The 22,604-nt window shown below is 43.9% G+C and overlaps 1 protein-coding gene across 5 annotated transcripts in view; it reads left to right on the top strand.

Moving 5' to 3' along the window:
• The first annotated feature begins 6,797 nt into the window (after nt 1-6,797).
• Nucleotides 6,798-22,604, top strand: part of SERTAD2 (SERTA domain containing 2) — a 79,217-nt gene continuing 63,410 nt past the window's right edge. For 3 of the 5 annotated variants that reach the window (XM_030235318.2, XM_030235315.2, XM_018921094.3), the window contains exon 1: nt 6,843-7,185. The gene's annotated coding sequence lies outside the window, so the exon portion shown is untranslated. Of the gene's footprint in view, nt 7,186-8,622; nt 8,904-22,604 lie in introns of those variants that run through there. The other 2 variants (XR_003945655.2, XM_030235314.2) reach the window with 2 other exon arrangements.

The following is a 22,604-nucleotide window of genomic DNA, read 5'->3' as shown; positions in this document are numbered from 1 at the left end:
GCAGAGGTAGTATTTGGAAATGTGAGTAAAAAGTTCAGTACACCTGGATACGAGCAGTGAGGTAAAAACAATGCCTAGTGTCCATAGCAAAGGCACTGATGGAGAAGTAAAGCCATCTATAATCACTTCAGTGAGGTGAAAAATAGAGGTCACTGGAGATGCACATCCATTCTGTTTTTTAACAAAACAATGCTGATTTTCACAATATTTATTGTCAGAAGCATTTCTAACAGAAACACTCCCGTCTGCATGCAGGCCCTCAGGTTTACAACAGAGGTAAGAGAGGATGACTGTGGGAATTAAATCTGGAGCAACCTATTCCTCTGTTTTCTCAGTGAATTAACCATTGCCCCACCTGAGAGGCTCCGTTCCTTGCAGCTCCACCAGCACTTCAGGGCTAAAGCAATCAGGGGGTGGGTGGGGTGTCTTCTCAGTCTTATCCTTGAGTAAATCACTTTATCTCTGTTTTTGTGTGTAGGCACCCTGCTCCAGCTTATCTCTGTGGACTTGCAGGCCCCAGGGCTCACTCCCACTGCAGGGCAGGATGTCCAGCACCAACTTCAGGCATATCCCCAGAGGGCTGAGGCTTACAGAAAGCTGGCAGACAAATAACAGGGCCAGGGTCTTTCTCTTTGGAGAGGAATGGCACACACAGCTGCAAACAGCTGGTCCCAAAGTTAAAGCATTATGCTTTTCAAATTTATTATTATTTGTAATATTTACCATGTCTAGTTCTGGGCTCCTCAGTATAAGAGACATTGAGTTCCTGGTCCAGCAGAAACAAAGCTGATCAAGGGGCAGGAGCACCTCAGTTCTGAGGAGAGGCTGGAGGAGCTGGGGCTGCTCAGCCTGGAGAAGAGACACTGAGAGGGAACCTCATCAATGTCTCTCAGTGCCTGCAGGGAGGGGCCAGAGCATGCAGCAGGCTCTGTCCAGAGGCAATGGGACAAGAGGCAGTGGGGCAGGAACTGAGGCTCAGGAAGTTCCACTGGAACACGAGGAAGAACTTCCCTGTGCAGTGCCTGAGCACTGGGACAGATTGCCCAGAGGTTGTGGAGTCTCCCTCATTGGAGATATTCCAGAAGCATCGGGACTATACCATGTGCTATACCATGTGCTCTAGGACAACCCTGTCTGAGCAGGGCGTTTGGATCTGATCACTGTGGTCCTCTCCAATCTGATCCATTCTGTGATTCTGTAGCTCATTGAAATGAAGATACAAGAAATTCACTTGAACCTGGGGATGGTGCTTAACATTTGGCCACAGAACCAAGAACATTCTTGACAAAAATTACTTTTTCTTGACTAGCTTGTCCCTTTGTAACTTTCTGATCCCATTTCTAAACTTCAATGTGAACTAGACTCTTGCTATAGGTGTCCTACTCACAGCTGTGTCATGACCAGGTCATCTGGGATGTGTGGGACTCAAAACTGGGTAAGAGAAAGGAAATTATTATTCCTTCTATGCAGTTTCTTTAGAAGCTTCACAGAATTGCGTTTGCTGTGTCTGTCGAGGTGAGCAGGCAGCCATTGGTCAAAAACAAGGGGATGGGAAGGGGATGGGAAGTGTCCCGGCAAAGGGAAAATGCCCCTTCTCATCTGACCATGCTGGAAGGTCCATGGTGTGGTACTGAAGAGCCATGTACCCCGTTGACCCCTCTCCTCACACTACTTCTTTGCAGAGCTGAAAGCCTACAGAACCTTTTTCAGAGGCAAATCAGTACATACTGATTCCCCTTGCCACAAACGACAGCTGGGACACTTCATTGTTGCATCCTTCTCAACTTGGAGATGCTCTAGCCCTGAGAACTGCATGGTCACTCTGGAAAAGTGGGATACAGCCAGTAAAATTTCAGGATGCCTTTGGAAGGCTGTTTTAAAAGGAGATCAGAAGCAATAGCCTGCACAGGAAAATTTTGATTTATTCCTTAGTTCCTACTTCTTAAGTTTTGGAGAGGCACATTCATAAACCATAAAAGCAAATTATCCCTCCACTGACAAAGATCCAACCTTGACCTTTCTGCAGCACAATTAAAATGTAAAAGCATTTTTGCCATATGACTAGAATTGTTCCTTTCATTTACACCTCATTTTCTGCCAGCACCAATGTGTAAGGTGGTCATGACTCACAATAAATGTCTGGTAATTCTCCTACAATAAAATCCTGATTTTGAGGGACTTCCAACTTGAGCTGGACAAAAACCTCATAAGATGTAACTTACTCTTGAATTCAGCATCCTGGTCCACATACACCTTTGTTTCCTCTGATTTTTGTGTGTGAAATTTTCTCACACTTCTCAGGAAGTAAATCTTGTTCTCATAGAACACACAAAAGCAATCCTGCTACAAGTACCTGACCCTTGGCATTCAACAGAGGAATGTGCTTGATTCAGTGCTATCATTTATGGTATTTTTACCAGTTCTGCAGTTGTCCCACTCCATTGCTAAGCAGGAAAAACCACACAGGCTCTGCCTTGGATGGGCTGCAGTCAGATGACAACTGGTAATGCTGAGATGCTGCAGGTGGCACACATAGCTGGGGAAGTTTGCACACAAGCACCCATTCGGCATTTCAGAGCTCTACATAAAAGTTCTGCTAATTTCTACAATAAATGTGCGGGGGACAAACTCCACATTTAAATTGCAGTTCAAACTTTGGACTTAACACTATTGTATTTTAGTATACTAAATGTCATGTGGCTTCTGGTGGTGGAATAACACAAGCAACTCAATGTGTTATGCATTCATGGATTAGGCCATAAATGTTTGCAAACCAGGCAATAAAGCTGTATGAGCAGAAGCATTTAAAAGATAACAGTGAAATAATTTGAGTTTTAAAATTACGGGAGAAGTGTTGGTGTTTGGCAGTGCTGTGTGGGGAGACAGCTGAAAACATTATAACAAAGAGAAGAACACAGTCCAAGGTGAAGAGCAGCTTACAATTGTGTATAAATGGCATGATTTAAGGATAAAACATTACAGGTTTTTTGCCTTTAGATAAAGGAGGGTCTGTTTTCTTGCAACAAGAGCTCTGAATCTTCTCTCCTGGTCATTTGCAAAGCAAAGGGATTGGGAATGTGATGCTAAACTTTTGGAGAATGCACATTAGCATGATTATGTGATGGTAGTAATGACATTAAACTTAAATCTCAATCTGTCAAACAAGACAAATTGTTTGTCCTGTAATAAACCAAATACTTTTCACATAACTATTTAGAAAGACAAATGTAATTTTAAAAAAACAGGCATATTACATAGACCTTTGTTCCCAGTTCTCCTTCACAGAGTAGTAGATCAGAAGCACCCAATATCTAAATGAAATTTATAAAATGGCAATTATCTCTGTTTCAGCACACAGTATTGTTATTTCTTTCCTAAATACAGATGGTTTCCGAGAATCGATAAACTCATTGCAGCTGGACAATGTTTATAGGCCTGTGGCAGAGGATGGTTTCCAAAGGAATTTAAATATTGCAGGGAGTGGTTTTATATTCCAGGGCCCCAAGTTTGCTTTGTGATAGCGGTTCAGTTTCACTGTTGCTCAAGAAAGAAGCCCTCTGTTCAAGAGGGAAATGCAGAAGGTGTGAAGTGAACAAATAAAATGTTCAGTTCTCCATGCCTGGCACAGCAGAGGACAGGACTAGGAATCAGGATGGCAGAAAAGGAGACAAGACTGGATGAACAGCAGAGCTACAAATCCTGAACAAATCAGACACATAATACTGGTTTGCATTCCCAGAATATAAATTAACACCTGGTAATATGACTGTGTTTTTGAGATAGAATTTTGCTTTCCATGAATACCCTCTAAAATGGGCTTAAAAATCTTTCCATAAACATTTCTAGCCACTAATCTAATTGATGGGAATGTGTTCAAAAAGTAAACATAGATGAAGGAATTTTATTCACTTAAAAGGGAGTATTTGCAGGTTTTTAAAGGTATTCCCTAAGGTCAATAACTAACTGAACAATCTTATTTTGTAAACAGCTGTGGTGCAGTAAAAAAGCCAGGCTCCAAAGGTCTTTGTGTGAAACTATCAACAAAATAATCTCAATTATGCTCAGAAGAACAAATATTTTTAGCAATTGTTCCCCTCAACATGATAGACACTTTCTGAAGCTCCCTAGAAAATGAAGTTTGTGTGAGCAGGGCACCTGCATGGGATCAATGATTTCTGACAGCTTGGGATGTGTATGGATGTGAGCAAGGAGGGATCAGGCCATCTTGCCAGACCCTGAATTTACTCAGGCTTTGCAGCTTCAAACCCAGGAGCTTCAGGGGAATTACTCCCTGCTCACAAGGGTGGAAGAGCTGCACCAAGCCCCTGGGACCTACCCCAGCTTCAGGCACACTGCACACCTCAAGCAGACCTGCTTGCTGGAGCTCCTTTTGCTCTGCGTTTTGTGGTTTGGTTCTCTCAGGTGAAGCCAGAGCCAAACCCATGACACACTTCCTTCAGTTTTACTCCACACACAAATTACAAGGGGAGAGCTGCTGGATCTCTGAGCCAGGACACCAACTATCCCAGCAGAGCTGATCCTTGACTACGAGGCCCCAGTTTACCTGTGAGCACTCACAGTTTGGTAGAAATGCTGTAACTGCTAAGCCCAGTCTAACTGAGGAGCAGCTTAGCTCTGCTCAGCTGAAGCAAGTGCAATCCTAAGCACCCAAACGTGCAAAACCTCAGAGAGAAATCACCTTTGGCAGGCAGGCTGCATTTCCAAACTTCTCTGTAGCTGTGAAATTGAGACTTTAAAAGTAAAAGCCTTCATACAACTGCTGCTTCCCTGCCAGCGCTGGCCCTGAAAAAGCCCTGCTGCACATTGGGAAAGCTGCAGTGCCGTGATGATATGAAATATTCCCTCGGCTGCTGGCTCTGGAAGGGTGTGCAAAGCCCCCGGGGCAGGCTGTACAGCAGCACAGGATGACTGCTTCTAGACTTTTACCAGCCACAAGCAATCGTACCCAAACTCACAAGCTCAATTTCTGTGTCAGTTTTGTCAGATCATTGCTGCTAAAGAAGGTACAGTTACCAAAAGACAATTGTCTGCCATGAGACTCCCACCCTTCCCAGTTCTTTGAAGAGGGGTACATGTATATATATGGGTGGGTTTTTTTCATCTGTCATTGAATGGTGAATGCTCTGTTCGTTCTGTTTGTCAGATTGCACAGGACCTGATGCAAAGCCCTCTTTAGTGCAGCGTTCAGAAGTCTCCAAGCATGAGTCAGTGTGAGCACTGCTGAAGGCTGCAGAACCCTGCAAGTCTTTTAACTGCTCGCTAATGGCAAGGGGGGTGTGGGGGGGAAGATGACAGATCCTAAATTCTCTGCTTTTGCTAACAATTTAAAGATGGGTGTAACTTATAAACATCCTTCATTATTCCTAATGATTATCTGAAAAGAAAACCTTACCCCCCACCATCTTTTTTTCTTCCTTTTTTTATTCTGACAGGATGGCTTTAATGGTCCTATTTTCTTCCCCTTTCATATTAGAGCAATTTGTGCACTGTCCATCCTGGATTTCTTGCAAGACACTATGGCAAGGATGGCAGAATGGGGCCTTAGATGCTAAGACACAAATCTGAGAGCCTTTTTTTGGTGTATGGTTTAACAATTCCTGCTTCAAATGAGGAACTGTGAATTGTTTTTAAAGCAAACAAAATTGTATTTTTTCAGCCTGTGAAAATGCCAATGTAGTCCCTTACAGTTATCTCACTGTCTTACAGAAGTCTATCAGCTGTTTTGCTCTTTTACTGCAAAAAGCAGGTTTTAGTATGAGTTAGTATGTAGAGCTGAAGAGGTGAAGCACAATTTGACTATCTAATTTCCTTTACGGGGTTTAAAATGTTGGTAAGGTTCCAGTATTTGTTGGAAACTCCTACTGGGCATTACTTCCTCCTCGTTCCCAAAATAAATTCCTTAAATATTAATCATTTGTGATAACAGCGTTGCTTTTTTACACCACTGCCGCTGATCCTACCTGTCAATTCCCCCCAGCAGCAGGAGAGAGGAATTGCTATTGCTCTCATTTTTTCTCATTCACCTGCTTAAATTCTGACACCGTACGGGATCCCGGGATGTGCTTTGTTCTCGAAAATTCTGCCACAATCAAAAAACAACAGAGACCTCGAGCCGTGACACCTGTCAAACACAGGCAACCCGTAGCTTCCCACTTCCAGAGCCCGGTGGCCCGAGGGAAGCCAGCGGGGCTTCCCAGCCCCCTCCCCAGGCTTTTCTCCGCCGCCAGCGGGGCCTCCCCGGCTTCCCCCGGACCAGGCCCCGGCCCCACTCTCCTTCCTCCCGCGGGAAACGACCTTGGCGGCGCCGGGGCCAGCCCCGATCCGCCCCGGCCGCCTCCCGCTCGGCAGGCGGCTCCGGGGCGAGCCCGTCCCCTCCCCGGGGTCTCGGAGGCGCCGGCTCCGCCTGGCCCGCCGTGGTTCCGCCGCCCGCGGCCGCCGCCCCCGCTCCCTGCGTGACCATCTCCCCGCCGCGCCCCCGCGCGCTTCCCATTGGCCGTCCGCGCCGCCAATCAAGCAGGCCCTAGCTGCCGATTGGCCGTCGGCCGGGCCGGCACGCGGGTCCCGCCCCGCGGGGCTCCCCCGGCCCTCCCCGGCACTTGGCGGCGGAGTGTCCTCAGAAGACTCGCTGGGCCGGAGGGGCCGCTCCGCCGCCAGCGGCCGGCCCGCACTCCCATTGGCCGATCACCCTGCCAATCCACCGGGCCGCGGCGCGCCGTTGGCTGTCTGGCGGGCGGGAGGCGGGGCGCTCCCCTCTCCCCCTCCCGCGCGGTGCCGCCCTGTGACCAACTCCCGTGTGTGAGTCACGGCAGCGCCGTCAATGCCGTGTGCGGGCGGGCGGCGCTGCCTGGGCTGCCCCGGCCCCCCTCCCCCGGCACAGGGCTGGCGGGCCGCACTTGTCACCGTGTCACATCCTCCCCGCCGCCCGCCGACCCGGCTCACCTTCCCCAGCTCGGCCGCCGCCCGGGGCCGCCGCGGCGGCATGGGATAGAGCCGGGCACAGCCGCCCTCGCCGCTCGTTTCACACTGACCTCCCCGCGGTTTAAATCCTCCCCCGCGTGTCCCCCCTGCCGCCTCCTCGCCTCCCCTGCGGCCCCTCTCTCCGCCGAGCCCCCGCTCCCCCGGGCGCCTCCCTCGCCGGTCCTCGCCGCGGAGCCCCCGGAGCGGGTGAGTGCCGGGCACGGCCCTCCCGGGCTCGCTGAGGGGGCTGGGGGCGCGGGCCGGGGCAGCCCCGTGCCGTGCGGGGCGGCCACCGACAACTGTTCCAAAGTTGGGGCATTCTCGTCCCGGCGCAGCCCGGCGCTGCCCGCTCGGACTGCAAAAGAAGGGGGGGAGGAAAAAAAAAAATTGGTATAACCCCCCGGCGTCGTTGCCAACTTCTAGTGCGTGTCGTGCTGCCGCGAATGTAATTTTGATTTTATTTTAGTTATTTTCCCCGCCCTGGTTGAGGCTGTGGTGATGGTTGACATGCGGGTATCCCCAAAGCCGGCCGGGTCGAACAACCCCTCCGGGCTCCGGCCACTGTCCGTGCTGGAAAAGCGGGGAAAGCCACGTTTTGTATTTCTAGGTGCTCCATCCTCCTCCCCACCCTGTCAGTCCTGGATGTTTCGCTATTACCTGGGCTTCACTTGCCATGGCAGAAACATGCGTGTTTGGAAGGGGGAAGCCGTGGTCCGCAGCGGGGAGTTTTGGTGTTTTGGCTTGGTACTGGGAGCGCTTGATGTGAACTGGTTGTGTCTCTGTTTCTCTGCTATTGATTTTTCTTTTCTTTTCTTTTTTTTTTTTTTTCCCCTCAATGTATTTTTAGAACATGAATGTGGTGTATGTTGTCGTGTGCTGTACGTACAGAGCAGCTAAAATAAAGCAGAGGCATGGAAAACCCCATCAAATACAGCAGTGCTTCCATACCCAGGGCATCCAAAGCCTCAGTACTCTGCCAGGTTTATTTATTAATATTAATTGCTTGATCTTTGTAATTTATATCATATGGAAACTAAAAGCTGAATTGAAGGTTTACCAAACCTCACAGGGCTCCAAAATCATTCTATCTCAGGCATCTGAAAAATAAATGTACTGAATTTTTGTTAAGAGGAAAGGCCAGCATCATTCTGGGAATTCTCCACACGAAGTTTCTCTTTCTAAAGGCAAGCTCTCTTGTAAATAAGTCCTAGTAAAGAATGGCTTTACTCAGCGAGCACTCAAGTGTATGCAGAAGGTCAGTGAATTTCTAGAGAAAATTAAATCTTTACTAAATCTTGCCTTGCTTTCATCTATAAATAGAGGGAGGGAAACAAAAATAAGTCTGCGAGATTGACATGAAATAGAAAATCAGTCCTTTTTCCAAGGGGTAACTTGCCCAACATAACCTGAAAACTTCCTAAATTTTGCCTTTATGGGGAGGGGTCCTTCAACTGCAGTCTGTTGAATCAGTATGAGGTGGGCTTGTTTCTCCTCTGGAAATGACTTGGCACCAGTGTAACTTCATTAACAGAGCAGATTTGCATTAATGTGAGGAGTAATCCAGACACTCACGTTTTGAGGAAGGCCCCTGTAGTAATGACGTGACAAGTCGTGATTCCTCCCCTCCTCAGACCCAATTACACCACCCTTACTCACTCTGAGTGGCACTTCACTGCGCAAGTGCTCCCTGCGATGCTTCTGTGACTACTTGAGTACAACAGTGCCAATCTGGGTGAGGTAGAGTGGTGCTTGTTTTTCTCATAACTATTTTCTTCCCTTTCCTTGAAATGACAACGTGTTGGATAACTATTTTTTCTTGGGCCATGAAGAAAACTTCTGAGGATTAAATGTAAATCTGCTCTGTTAAGTGATCATACCAAAACCTTCCTGTTTGAGACTTCTGTGCTGCCAAGTGAAACGGGCAGGTAAGTTTTTGGTGTGTTTAGCTTTCCCTTGTTTCTAAAGAAAGTAGGAAAAAGATTGGTGAAAAATTAATTATCTTGTCCCGAAATTCCTCTGCGCCTGTGGGATTCCACACCTATATTGGAGTTGTTTTCCTAATTCCCCTCTGTCTCTAGAATTGCTCCCACCCCCCCAAACTTTCACATTGCGGTTGTTGAAGTGTTTGCTGTTAAAATCACTGGCAGAAGGATCAGGCCCTCGGCTGGTTTTCTTTAAAGCAGTTGATAATGACTTGGATGTGATGTTGTAGAAAGATAATATTATCTGGTGTGTCCATAGCTCAGATCCACTGTCTTACTACAGTCTCAGAAGAAAGCTCTGTGCTAAGCAGCCTGTAAAGAAAATGTCTAACAAAGCAGAATTGTCTTCTGCCTTTCTGTACTTATTTATAAATTTCTTGAAAGTTTGTTTGATACTCTTTCAGAACAAGACAAGATCCTTGCATGTTTGTTTCATGTTTTCACTTCCTCGTATGACTGTGTTCATTGCTAAGCCTTTGTGTCACTGATTGAGATGTTATTGTAATTAACATTAATTATGCAAACTAGATTGTTTTTAGAGGCTCTCCAACTCTGTATTGATACTGTCAGCTTGTTTGTTTGGTGAAATGTGTGGATTTTTGTTCAACATTCTCAGAGGAAATAGATTAACTGATTCCAAGTTAATATATGCATGGGAAACCATAGCAAAATCAAGTTATATTAGCTCAAATGGCACATTGAATCTTGATGGATGTGGTGAACCGAGTATGGCTGGAACTGAAATATCAAGGCAGGGCAAACAGGGGGAGCAGGAAAGGGGACTCTAGGTACAGTCATTTGGGAAGGGTGTTTATACACTGCAGAGTTCCATTACATTTTTCCCAGATAGGCAGTACTAGGATCAGTTGGGCCAAATTCTGCCGTCCTTAATTGAATGAAACTCTCACAAAAATCTACTGGAGCTGCCTGCTTGAATTTTTTTGAGAAATGGAGAAAAATAGCAGAGTTTAATTCATTAATTATTTAGGACGTTTTTGATTTTAGACTTGGAGAAGATATTTTCCTTAAATTTGGTTTAGAAGGTGTTCCATGGTTGTATTTTTAAAAGAAAAGCTTAATAAAAATATCTTTGAAATATACATCCCTGTAGCAACGTTAACATTTTATAATTTTTTACAATGTTAATTGTATTGACATTCACAAAAGTCTCCATGTCTGATTCTGAATCACCCTCTTGAAACCCTTTTGAGATGAGAAGGATTTTAGAATTTCTCCCTAGAAGTCAAAATTGTTGCAATATTTGCATGTTGTATTCTTGTGTACTCTTAGGAAGAAAAATAATAGAGGCGGGGAGAGTTTAAATGAGAATTGCTTGTCATGATATCACATCTGAAAATATATGCAGACTGGCAGATTATTCCCTGTCTTAAAAATCAAGTCTCTCTTACTTCCCATTTAAATAAGCAAAATTTGGTTTGCAGTTTGCTTTGGGTAATAAAAGAGACATTTTTTTTTTGTTTCTACTTTTGGTGCAGTGGTCCTCTGGAAAGTTAGAAACAGCACCCTGGGGCTCAGTGAAGTGGAGGGTGTATAATTATATGGGAAGGCTCCATAGCATCAGTGAATTAGCATTAGCAGCTGAGTGAGTTTGTTAAGTTGTAGAGATGGCATTATGGAAATCAATAAAATGCTGATTTTTTTTCCTTATTGCGGATTCCATGTTAAAAGGAAAATATGCTGTTTGTTTGTCTGCCTTTCATGTAGGCTTGCCAAACCATTAGTTTATATGGAAAGGCAGGTTTTTCAGCTCCAGCAATCAGTAGTCAGGCTTGTCTTGTTTTGCTTTTTTTAAACTCTTTTAAATCTTTATTTATTAGATTGTCTTCCAGAAATCACACTAACATCCTGGCCTGCAAGTGGTTTCACATGTGTCAGTTTGTCAGGAGAGGCAAATGGGAAGGTCACTTATTTTTCTTATGACATGCTCGTGTGGCATTGTCTGTTGTAGCCCAAATGCTCTCTGTTTCTGATATTCCTGTTTCTGCTTTAAATTAAGTTTTCCCAAGGATTTGGAGGATACTGATGCTGAAATCCACATTCAAAATAAAAGAGAGATAGTGACCTTAGCTGTTTTCAGAGGTGTGCGTCAGGAGGAATGACATTAAGCACTGTAAGATGTATAATGTGCATTGGCCTTTATTTCTTTGTCTCAAAGCTTCTCCTGCTTTTATACCAGAGAGACAAGTACCCAGATCATTCATCACACTGAGCTCTTACAGACACATGACAGACCAACAGCCTTATGTTGCACACTGTGGAACATGTACAATGCATTAGGGTCTGATGATCTATATAAAACATTTTAATTGGGAGGACCTGTAAATGGGAACAGCTGTCTTCTAATCAAAGGGCTTCGCTTTTTCTTCTCCCTGATTGAAATGAAACTTAAGTTCACCATCAAATTATTCTGTTTTAATGTAGCTCTATGTTACGACTCCTGATGAAATGGTTTTTTTATGCTGAGGTACAGTTTGGGGGACCCTTCTGCCTTTGTGGTGGATGCTAATTTGGTGGACTTTCTGGAGCTAACAAGGTCCAACCCTGTTGCTTCTTCAAGGATGCTGCGGCGAGCATCTGTTCTGTGACATGTGAACAGCCTATGTAACAGAGTTCAGATATCACGAGGCTTGTGGAGCATGTTCTTGTCTGAAGAGATGCAGTCCAAAGTGCTGGGTGTATGATGCAGGCAACACTAAAGATCAGCAACTTAATACTGTCAAATAATAATACTGGGAAATTAATACTGTGGTTCATGTTGATGTTTCAGAAGGAATTCTCATGGAGGCATGGTCCCAGCTAAGGTAAACTCAGGGGTTCAGCAGCACAGATAAAATAGCAGCCTTACTCTTATCTCTTTGGTAACCCAAACCTGTTTTCTGATAAACTGGCAAAATTATGTTTATAGTCTCTCTATGCTTTGTTTCTGCTAATCTCTTGTTAAGTAGATCTAGGGAAGGCCAGCATGGTGCTTTTAGTTCTCAACTACAGCTTAGAAATGACACTCTGCTTTCTAATGATTACAAGCAGGTGAAGTGACAGGAAGGGCAGAGATGTTGGAGTAACGTGATCTGCAATTAAATTCCTGATTCTCTAAAATATTTACCCATAGCTGTAGTGATCTACAGTACTTCATATCTGGCATTGGCCATGTGTATCCAGTTAAGGACTGTTAAGAAGCACAGAAATAAAGGGAGTAAAAAAAGAAAAAAGGATAAAGAGATCTTAGCTGAACCAGACAAAACCTCTTTAGCTCCTAGCATTTGAAATGGGGAGGAATCCCAAGAAATAACAAGGGTAAAGTCTCTCACAACTGCAGAATTACTGTAGTGATTGTGACTCTGAAAAAGCAGGTTCTAGATGGAGAAGGAATTGTAGTTACTCTGTGGTCTTGTCATAATTTTGCTAATATGGTTAAAGCGTTAGTGGCAAAAACAAGTGCATTGAGAGCTTGGAGTCTTTTTCTTAAAAATGTACAAATCTATATTCATGTATTTTCTGTGGAGCAAAATAAAATAATGCTTGTTGGATTACCCAATTTCAATATTGTTATTAAAAAAAAGAAATGCACCCTGTTTTCCGCCTGTCAAATGAAGTCAGATATACCTGTGGATGCCTTTTTCTCTTTTATCCTTTTTTGTTTGTTTCCTTCTAAGAACCTTTTCATCATCTGCTTTCCTATTTTCTGTCCTACTGAATTCCTTTTTCATTGTTGTTTTGAGTCCTTCCACTTCTTTCCGAATATTCTTTTTTCAATTTGTTATTGTTTCTTCTAGCCTTAATCAACTACCAATGTTGCTGCTTGCCTATAGAATCACGAAGTCCATGCTGAGGTGTGTCATGCCAGTAGTATTTAGTGTCCTCTGTCCTCAGCAAGGAAAAGGTTTACCACTGCTGCCCTGTAGTCCGATGGAAAACGTGAAGGGAGAGCCTGTTGGAGGTGTGACTTGAATCGGTGCAGTCATGTAGGAGGAGTCAGGGCCACAGCCAGAAATTATACCCAGGTGTCATCAGCTTCCAGGCACATGCCCTGTGCTGTAGCAAAGCACGTTTTTTCTTCTATCCTTTGCAGAGCTCACTTTTTCTTTTTTTTTTTTTAATTTTTTTTTTTTTAGTTTGTTTTTCTGCTTTTTGTTTGGCTGTCTTTTCTCCTCTGTGATATGTAATATTAGTTTTGTCTTTTCTCATCTCTAATATGTAATAGGTTCTAATGACCTCTCAAACTGCATCACAGGAGTGTTAAGGCTAGTGTGTTTTCACACATCCTGTCTGGAATATGTGGCAGTTGCCAAAGAAATTGAGATCAGAATCAGGGTCTCTTTGAGTACCATGCATCAAAAGTGTATATATGTGTGTTGAAGATACCAAAATACTGTTTAAAAAATCAAATAAGATTTGTAAAGTTAAAAAAGCTAATACCTGTTTTGAGTTGCAGTGTGAGAACTAAGGTATAAAATGATATAATGAATAAAGGCAAATATGCAGACTTTTTCAGAAAACCTTTAAACTATTATAACTTTTTAAAGGCACACATCAGTTCTTTGCTGAACCTACTCAACTGAAGGAAGGTGAGCCATCCCCCTTCCTATGAGAGGGAACAAATCAGATAATAAACTTTCAAAACAGAGCTGAGGTCTTTAGGACTGGTGGTGGTGATAGCTGTTGCCTGATGTCAAGTGAAGGAAGTAGTGGCAGATATGCAGTGGGAAAATGCCCAGGAACAAGCATTCAGCCAATCCAAGGAGGCTGTTTTAACTGTCCTTTGATTCAGAATATTTTTAATTTATTCTATTTTCAGATATTTCAGCGCAAATTCTAGAAAAGGCAGTTTCTCTCTTTCAGATAGGCATGCTACAAAAATCTGCCAATCTTGAAAAATCCAAAAGAAGGAGGAGGTAAAAAAGTAAATCTCAGATACAGTTTTTTTCTGTCCCTCCTGCCATGTGTTCAAAATGATATTTCATCTTGTTATTATCCTTGTTCAGAATAAAAGCTGTGATAATCCATTTCCTTTGCTGTAATAATCCCTTGCCCAAATGTCCTGGTAGCATAATTTGATTGTGGTGCTTGGACAGCTATCATATCACTCCTACAAAGCAACAGTAATAGTTGTTACAAACAACAATATAATCCAAGAAATACAGAGTTAAAGTACTTACAGTAGAGACTAATTGTATGCTAGAGAATATTACTGTATCTTCCTGATTGATGTCCCTCATTGGCCAAGACAGACTTGCAGATGAGTTCTTAACATATTATTTAACAAGATGGTAGTGCTCTGTGTTTAAATTGCTTGTTGTTGTGGGGTTTTTTTTTATTGCCCCTCCCCAATGTGGGGTTCAGAACCCCACTTATTAGTTTTATGGGAAAGCCACAGATCCAGATTCCTTCTGGAACTATTGCAACGTGAGGGAACAAAGTGTAGGGATTTTTTCAAGAGCTACTAAAGTAGCCTGTGCTCCTTGCCCAAGGAAAGTTGAGTCCCTATAATCACTGGGACTTTTGTGTGGTTTTTGTTTAATTTTTTATTTTTCCTTTGCCTTTCTTTCCCACTTGAACCCTGATTCTGAAGGAGCTGGAGCAATTACCCAGCCTATCTTACATCTACCCATTCAGAAGAGGATGGAGTGGGAAAGAAGGTCTGCATTGGACCTTGGATATTCTCTCTAGTCCCTTTGCCACCCCTAAGTCACACTACTTCAACCTGAAAAACAGCAGAGGAAAAATTCCTGCTTGAACACTTTTTCCTGGCTTTAATGAGAGATTTTTACAAAGAGAGGAAATAGTATGGGTGAATGCATCTAGCACCCTTTAGGAATGGGTCACCACCACAGGCATGCTGCTGAAAAAGGATGCCAAATCCTCCCAGACTCTGTACACCAGGCTCTTTGAAAGGCTCCTATGATATAAAGAATATATATAGCCAGGGTGTGTGTATATTTCTGAAGGTTATGCGCCATGCCACAAACACTGATTAGAATAAATTATAAAAAAACGTGAGGCATGAATTCCAGAAATAGATAATGTAATAGGGGAAAAGAGGGAGGTGAGTAGCAGAGAAAGCAAATCTGAAGGTTTTCCTGGTCCATAGATGTACCTCAAGTGTGGATTTACTGCCACTGTGTGTAGGAAGAAGATACAATCCTAATTTTTGATGTCAGAAATGACTGTTCTATGGTTGGCTTAATGTGCATACTGTGCAGTGCTGTTTGTTTATTTATTTGCAGTAGGACTCGGGATATTTCAGGTACTTTCCAGGTGCTTACAGATAATTTGTGCTCCAAAGGCTTCACAAATTAGAGAGGCCATAGGAAAGTAAATGGGTGGGAATTGAGTGCTGAGAAGCAGAAGGAGATTCACAGGATGCAGGGCCCTTGAGAGCAGTGCAAGCATGTGGCAGAGGTGCTGTGCAGGTACAATGGGGAGGAGGATGCCTGCAGTGGCCTCCAGGAAAGAAATAGGCTCTTGGTGTGTCTGGAAAAAAGAGAGATCCTTTTGCTTTTCTTCTGCATTGCAAGTCAGTCTGTGGTCTCAAGTTTAGAGCTCCCAACTCCTGATCTCTCTGTTGGATCCTTTCCCCTGTATTTGTGACTGTGTGGTGTGGCGGCTTTGTAAGTGGTGTTCTTCTGTCGTGTTCTGTGCTGAGAAATGCTGTGAAAATGGGAGAGCAGGGGACTGAGGCACATAAGGTATGCGCGTGCAATATGAGGCTTGACATGGCCAGGGAGAAGTAGCATTAGGGTTTTGCACAAGCATTCTTTGGGGCACAAAGTGTCATCATCTTCAGTTCATTTTTTTTTTTTTTGCTGTGATTAAGGCCCTGAGCATGCTTGTAATGCAAAACAGAAAACATAAAGAAAATGTTTTCTCTTCAGCCATCATGCTAGCATGCTTATGTGTGTATGAATCATTCCTCCTCCATCTGGAAGGATGAGATGCAGAGCTCTTTTCTAAGGAGGTATCTAAAGTACATCCTCATAGCAGCCAGCAATTGGCATGACAAAAGGGTTATAGCAAGTGGCTGGCGCTTTTCCCATCCATCTTGCCACTGGAAACATAATGGTTTTGCAATGCGCTTGTTCTTCAGGCACCAGTGTGCAGAGCCAGTCCTTGGGACATGCAAACGGAAAAGTTGCATTTTGTTCGCTTTTGTTTGTGGCACCTCCTCAGCAGCCCAAAAACTGGGAAGAGGAAATAACACTGATAAACTGCTTTCCTTGATTTAAGCATGATGTGGAGTGGATGGGAAAAGTGGGGTACTTGTGGAACATCCCCAGGTGTGGGAAGATGGGCAGCAAGGCATCTGGCACTGCCAGTGTAACATCAAGTGTGGGAGAAGACTTTGTTTTGCTTCTAACCTTGTATACTTTGCACAGAACAAGGAAAAATATAGTAGTATTGGGTGCGCAAGGAAAAAGGTCTGATTTTCTAAAATATCATCTGTTGTTCATTTAAGCTCTCTTATATGTATTTTGCCCTTCACTTGATTTGCAAGAAGGCCAAGGCCCTGAATCAATTAATTTAAAGTGTTCCTGTGATGTCAAGAAAGGGGGTTTTACTGTGCTTTTTTGGGGTAGAGGAGTGTTTAATGTGGTGTCAGAACAGGCAATAGAAAGAAGGGCTCCTGAATCTCAGTGCCCTATTTTAACAGCTCTATTGTTACCGTTCTCATTTGCTGACCATGGCTGGGAATGTGTCTGTTTTGCAAGCAGTGGCCAGCTCTGTATGTAGCTCAAATGTAGAAACTGGGTGTTCTTCTGCTGAAGCTCCTTGGGACACTTGAAACTCAGCGATTGCATGTCCGTGGGATTGGACGTGTCTTTGCTGGTTCCTTCTTTTGAAGGGGGGTTGGAGATGAGGTAGGAGCGTCCAGGATTCATTGCCTGACCTTAGGGTCTTTGGTGCAGTAATGAGCTTGTGTTTTGGACCAGTTGTTCTCAGAGCTGGGACCAGTGGCTTTTCCTCCCTGGGGAGTGCCTCTGCAGACAGGAAAAGCCTCTCTGCCCCCCATTCTTGCTCTGCTTTTTAACCAGTGTCTGTTCAGCAAGGCAGGCTCATTTTTGCTTCAGGAGCTGAGAGGATTTCTCCACCTCATGCAGGATAGTCTGGAGGTTTAGGGCACTGCTCCTGCAAGACCTCAGCTGACTTGGATCGCAGTGGGAATGGCAGGGAGGAAATCGCCAGCCTGTTTTACTGGAGAGCACCAAGTCCTGCCCTGCTGCGTGGAGAATGCCGGCTGCTTAGTGCCTTGTGTAAGAAGCACTTCAGCTTTTTGAAGGACAGGTTCTTGTCTTGGTGTATGGATGGAGAAACTTCCTTTCTGCTTCTTTGCAAAGGGTGGGTTCAAGATGCAGCCCTGTTCTTGGCATCTCTTATGAGCTGACTCTACCCAGTGACATGCTGACCTCGGGAGTTCAAAATACTGTCCTCTTCCTTGTTATGCTTTGGGTTTGGGGTAGAGGGAAATGGCTGGTGGGTCTGTAGGCTTTCTGCAGCAGGGCTTCTTTCTGAGGTGAGAACAGCCATGCTCCTTTCCTTTGGAGCTGTTGTGACTGGAGGCAGGGTCTGTGAAACCCTCCCATGACACTGAAGCTGAGCACTGTGTATCTGCTGCCTCCCAAAGTGCTTTTAGGGGGCTGCTCTGGATCTGAGATGTAAAATGTTCTAGAAAGCCATTCTGCCCTGGAGAGTGAAATATTCTTGTGTATTAGGGCACACTGTTGGACTTTGTATCTGGGGAGAGCTTTTCTTTGACTATATCTCAAGCTTCTGTGTTTATCTTTTTTCAGATACATGATAGCCCAGAGAAGACCCTTCAGGCAGGGATGCTTTGTTACTTTCTTTGGCTTCATAACTGTGTTTATAGTATAGTGCAATAAACCAAATAGCATTTTTGGCTTATTTCAGGGTGTGTGCTTGCATGTGAAAAGGATTGGATATATTAACTCTACCATCTTTCTTAGCTGTGCCTGAGATATAATCTGATTATGATCTTTCCTGATACATAACATCTTTGGAAAGGAAGTAACACTCCCTATACTTTCAGAAACATTTCAGTAGCTTGACTTCAGTATACAGTACATTGGTATCAGGAATGAGGTTCAGTCTCTTGCTTTGAAAACTGGCTTCTGAATCCTGCACAGCACAGTAAGCAGGTGGAGGATATTCACATGGCACTCTTCACCTACAGTGTCCAGTTGGGACATGCTCCATGTGTATAAATTCAGTTTTGCATTTCTCTGTGTCATGGGTCAGAATTTACAGTCTGGGGACCCCTGAGGCAGAAGAATTGTTCTGCCATGTGTGTATGAGTACACTCAGCAGGTGCCGTTTGTCCTGTAGTGTTCAGTATTTTCTAGCCCAAGTCAGCTGTGGGTATTTCCACTTGTTGAGAGGCTGAAGACCAGGTTCCCATGAACTAAATTGTGCTTAAGGCTCTGTGCTTGAAGGCCAGGAGTCAGATGGAAGGAAATAAAAGATACGATGACTTAGGTGCAATTTAGAACATGTGAATCTGTCTCCTCCTCTCCTGAAATACCAGTGCGCCAGAAACACCTGATGTAGAAACTGCTAGGAACAGGCCAGGCCACTGACCGTATTTCACTTTCCAAAGTATTTCTAAACATCCCAAACTAGACTTTGCACCGTTAACCAATTTGAATTCTTGGGCCAATCCCTTCAATGTTAGGCAGAGCAAAGAACCTGATCCAAGCAGCGCTGCTGATTACTGGAAAGGTCCTGACATCTCACTTTACCCTCTGGAGAGTAACTGGAGGGGTGGGGGAGAAGCTTGGAGCTGTGTTAGTACATGTGTTGTTTTCTACCTCTGGGGATTTTTGTTGTTGTGCATTCTCTTGTTTTTCCATCTTACACAAAATCTGAAAGCTTGTGTTGCAGCTGTGGCCTAGAAGGAGCAGTCAATGCTCTGTTACCCATCAGCACCAGACAGACTTGGTGATGAATGAGGGGGAATTTTGGGCTCTGGGACAGGGATGCTGAGGTTGCTTTTCAGCCTTTCGAGAGTGCTGGGCTGTGGGGGACTGAGCCCTGTCAGGCTTGCTTGTGGCTATAAGGAGTGTGATCTCTCACTGTGATGGCCCTGGTAATCTCTGACTATCAGTCACCCTCTTCTCATTTGGAGGGACTTTGTCTTAATGAGAGATACATCAGCTTGAGTAACTTCTACTTGAAGATACTAAGCTCTATGAATACTGTAGAACATCATATCCTAAGCTTTTGAGCCCTTCTGAGTGTAATGCAGTGCTGTTCTTGAAATGATTTGTTTCAACTACAGGGCCAGTTTAAATAGAACTATTGAAGTATATGTTGCTGTTCATCATACATCAAAAAGTGAAGTTCTGTGAATAATGAGTTACCACAGGGCACCACAATAAGAGCTCATCATAGCTTTGCAATAAATGGCAATGTCACTAAAAGAAAAAAAAATACTTTTTGTCTATAAGCTTAATTGGAAAAGCCAGGAATCTTGAGTGGAGATTTTTAGCATGCTGACCAACTGAAATGTATTGTAATAAGAGCAAATTTGTGTGTGCAGAGGGTGTCTAAGATTTTGATTGCTGCATGAGACACGTGGCTTTGGGATATTTTCCTATGTATGCCTTTTGTGTAGATAAGTGACAGTACCTGATTTTTGGTCCTGGAGGGAAAATGTACACCCTTATTATTGAGCAGCTTTCCAAGAAGCACCAGTTGTCATTAAAACTCAACAGTAGACCATGAAGCTGAATTTGGCAGGTGGGGACTTTTTTTTTTGCCTTAAACTTTTAATGGCAATGACTTGCAGTTATGTCATGCTGTAGTTTTAAAGTGTGCAAGGCACTTTGGCTCATTTATGTTCTCATTCAGGTTTCTAATGTGCACACAGAAGCAGCTGCTTTCTAGATTGCTGATAATATGGAATATGGTGAGGATGGCGAGCCCTCGGTGTGTACAGGGATATCAAGCTCTCCCTCTTTCACTGAGTTTTGCAGAAAAGTCACTCTGCTGGAATTTCCTTGTCTGCAGAATGTGGTCCCACCCTGCAGTTTATAAAATATTTTAAATAAAAAAAATTAAGAGGAATGATGTGCAAGATCCATGTCACTTTTCTTCCCTTTGTGGTGCTTACTTTAACTTAACTCATTTTAGCAAGTAGAATCATTGTACCACAAAGGTCTCAGGCACAGTTAAGCAGGACACCACGATCTGCCCATCTGCAGCAGCTCTTCTGGAAAGGTCTCATCTGCAGGAGTCCTTGTTTGCTTTTAAGGATGAAATGCAATTGAGCATCTGGTGAAGTCTGCTCTATGGTAGAAATTAATTATAAATATATACCTGGGGATTTTTTAATCATTAGTCTTAAATTGATTATTTCCTGCCAGTTTTAGAACTCCAAAGAACTGCTTTTTCTTCTGTAAGAAAAAATATCTGTTTGGTGGGCAAATGCAATGCTACAGGTAAGATATGGTAACAATAACGCATGAAGAGTAGTGTGAGGAAAAAGACAACTTCCTGCTCTGTGGTGTTCCTGATTTTTTTTCCCCTAATTATATGGAGTTGGAAGAGTGAGCTGGTAGGATATGAATGTTGCCATCGAATAATATGAGTTGTGATCATGGGTGCCATGCAAGCCGGAAGCTTCAAGAGACTATGATGTGTTTTGGGGGACAGACCAGGAATAATTCAGGCCTGCATATGGCTTTCTCTGGTGGAAAGGTGAGTTAAGGGAATGTCTGCAAAGCTCGTGCCCAGAGCTGGAATTGTGCTCCCTATTCCAGTTAAACCAATGTGTAAACAAACCAGTTCACTTGATGTTCCCATTAATTTGGACTGCTTACCTTTCCAGTTTTTCTAGCTTGTGATTTGAGCAGAATGAGCCAGTAGGAAAAATGACAGTCTGAAACTGGCTTGGCTTGTCTCTGGCTCTCCCCAGAAAGCCAGTTCCTTTTTTACCACCAAAATAGGGCCTGGCATCATAGCTATTGTTCAGGACACCTGAGACAGCAAGATCATCTGCCACTGCCTAGAAAAGGACAGCAAGGAAAAACTTTGAATCCTTTGCCAGCCTCTTCTGCTCTTTCTACCTGCTAAGGCCTTTCTCCACTGCACAAATGGTGTAGCAACTGTGGCTTGAAAATCCCTGGGGCTTTCCTCTCACCCTGGGATATTTAACTGTGTCCAGCCCTGGCACCTTTACAGGCACAGGCAGCAGAAGCTGTGTGTGGGGCCAGTGTCACGTCTGTGCTGAGCACACCGCTCTGCCTGTGCCTCCTTCCAGCACAGACGTGCTGTACAAAGCAGGCTGGCCTCTGGGAAGACAAGTTACGCCATTTTTCTGACTTGAGGCCTTCAGGCCTGTGATGACCTTGAGCCTCTTGTTCCTGAAGAAGGGAATACTGTGAAGAAGCTTTTCTCTTTTAATAGAGAACCAAAACTTGGGTTACTGGGGGATCTCTGGGACCAGTTGAAGTAGGTTTTCCCACTGTGTGTGTGAGGGGGAATGGTAAGGAGAAGCAGACTGGGTACTCAGTACAGCATTTGATTTGGTTGTGTAACTCCAGTGTAGCATGCTTGTGACGCATGTTTCTGACTTCACCAAGAGCCACTGAAGGTGCAAAGCCCCTCAGTGTCCTCTCTGTTCCAGGAAGTCCAGACAAGCTTCTGGCTAAGCAGCCAACAAGTCCACAGAGTCATTTTGGTGTTTTGATGCCTGTGGAAAGAACAGTTAGCAGTAGAGCTAATTTTCTGTCTTTTGTTGCTGACTGTGAGAACAAAAAAAGTCAGCTTTCTTGATCTGCAATGATCCAAGGCTGTGTGCAGGCTAGAGAATGCAGCCAGTGGTCTTTCCCTGGTGCCTTGCATCTTTGGAAACAGATTTTATTGGTGTTAAAGTAGACCATAACCTTCCATGGGATCTGGTTGAATTCAGAGGTCTGCAGCTGAGATCTGAGGGCTGCCTTCTGGTCAGGCTCACTTCACCATTAATTTTTGTATGGCTCTGCATGGGGCAGTAGTAGAGATTTTGATGTTCTGTATTCTTACACATCACTCCATGCTTTGGTATGCTGCCTGTGTATCAGTGGATACAGTTAGGATGCTTGCCTACTGAAAGTGTTTTCTTTTTTCCCTTCCCTTGATATTGCTAGAAGCAATTCTCAAATACATTTTGCCAGACAAAATAAAATGAAACCTGTGAATCCCAAACCCCAAGATTTACTGTAGGCTCTAGTGGGAGAAATGAAAGCAGACTGCAAACTCCCAGGAAGTTGTTCGAATGCTCTGTGAGGAATACCACCCAAGAAAGGGGTATTCTTGCCTCTTTAGAGAGGACAAGAGATCAGCTGAGACTATTTTCCATTTTCTCTAGCCTTACGTAGCAGTGTAAAAATAATTCATGGGAATTTTGGTTTTGGCTAGTTAGCAATTGAGGAGTAGCAATAGAAGTTATTAGAGCTGTGATTAACTGTGTTGCTTTTGATCTTGTGGCTGAATCAAAAATGTGGATCGATTTGACCTGAAACATGCAAAGTTTCTATTGCTAACATAAAAAATTAAGATTTTGGCTAATCCTAAACCCAAGTATTTTGGATTGTCCTAAAGTCCTTTAGGTTAAAGAGTGATTGAAAA

This window comes from Serinus canaria, chromosome 3 (genome assembly GCF_022539315.1).
Source record: "Serinus canaria isolate serCan28SL12 chromosome 3, serCan2020, whole genome shotgun sequence".
Classification (NCBI taxonomy): Eukaryota; Metazoa; Chordata; class Aves; order Passeriformes; family Fringillidae; genus Serinus; species Serinus canaria.
Note: the sequence above shows the minus strand (reverse complement) of the source record. Positions and strands in the feature narration are given on the sequence as shown.